The sequence below is a fragment of the Fragaria vesca genome, linkage group LG4, assembly GCF_000184155.1.
Source record: "Fragaria vesca subsp. vesca linkage group LG4, FraVesHawaii_1.0, whole genome shotgun sequence".
NCBI lineage: Eukaryota > Viridiplantae > Streptophyta > Magnoliopsida > Rosales > Rosaceae > Fragaria > Fragaria vesca.
Genome location: NC_020494.1, coordinates 1,483,960 through 1,485,161, shown reverse-complemented (window position 1 = coordinate 1,485,161; position 1,202 = coordinate 1,483,960). Strand labels below are relative to the sequence as shown.

At 43.0% G+C, this 1,202-nt stretch overlaps 1 pseudogene; it reads left to right on the top strand.

Moving 5' to 3' along the window:
* LOC101307111 overlaps positions 1-936 on the top strand; it is a pseudogene marked incomplete at both ends in the record, with an annotated part of 109,806 nt that extends 108,870 nt beyond the window's left edge.
* Positions 937-1,202: the final 266 nt, after the last annotated feature.

Sequence of the window (1,202 nt, the reverse complement as noted above, 5' to 3'; positions counted from 1 at the left end):
GCATAATTTCCGCTGTTGCTGCAAGGAAATTGTTGAGTAAAGGCTGTCAAGCATTTTTAGCTCATGTGGTGGATACAAGTATGGGAGTTGTGGGATTAGAAGATATTCCTGTAGTAAGAGAGTTTCCGGATGTTTTTCCTGAGGAGTTGCCTGGTTTGCCTCCTGAAAGGGAGATAGACTTCTCTATAGAATTACTTCCTGGAACTATGCCTATCTCTCAGGCGCCTTACAGAATGGCTCCAGCGGAATTGAAAGAGTTGAAGATTCAATTGCAGGAATTGGTAGATAAGGGTTTTATTCGGCCTAGCATGTCTCCATGGGGTGCTCCAGTGTTGTTTGTTAAGAAGAAAGATGGCACCATGAGACTATGCATTGATTATAGGAAGTTGAATCAGGTCACAGTGAAGAATAAATATCCGTTGCCTCGGATCGATGATTTATTTGATCAGTTGAGGGGTGCCTCTGTTTTCTCCAAGATTGATTTGAGATCGGGGTATCATCAGTAGGCAGAAGAGTTATGCGGATGTCCGTAGGAGAGATCTTGAATTTCAAGTGGGGGATTGGGTGTTCCTGAAATTATCTCCTTGGAAAGGGGTTGTGCGCTTCGGGAAGCGTGGGAAGCTTAGCCCGAGGTATATTGGCCCTTATGAGATAATAGAGCGAGTTGGCTCACTTGCTTGTCGATTAGCCTTGCCTCCAGAGTTAGCTAGGATACATAATGTGTTTCATGTATCCATGCTTCGCAAGTATATTGCCGATCCTTCTCATGTGCTGCAAGAGCAGCCGATCAGTTTGACGAGAGATTTGACCTATGAAGAGGAACCGGTTCAGATTCTCGACCGAAAGGAGCAAGTGCTTAGGAACAAGACAATCCTGCTTGTCAAGGTACTTTGGATGAGTCATCAAGTAGAAGAAGCTACTTGGGAATCAGAGGAGCAAATGATGCAGCAGTATCCCTAACTCTTCGGATGACAGGTATGTTAATTTCGAGGACGAAATTTTTATAAGGAGGAGAGAATTGTCACATCCCGACCCTTATATTTTTACCTTATTTACTAGCGTGATTATAATAAGAATTTTACCGTCTTGATCATTGAGTTAATAGTTTAATTGGTCCCTAGAGGGGTTTCGGGGATGATTATTGTGCGGAGGATTATTCGTGGGAGGAAATTATGTCGACGGTAAAAATGGTAAATTTTAGC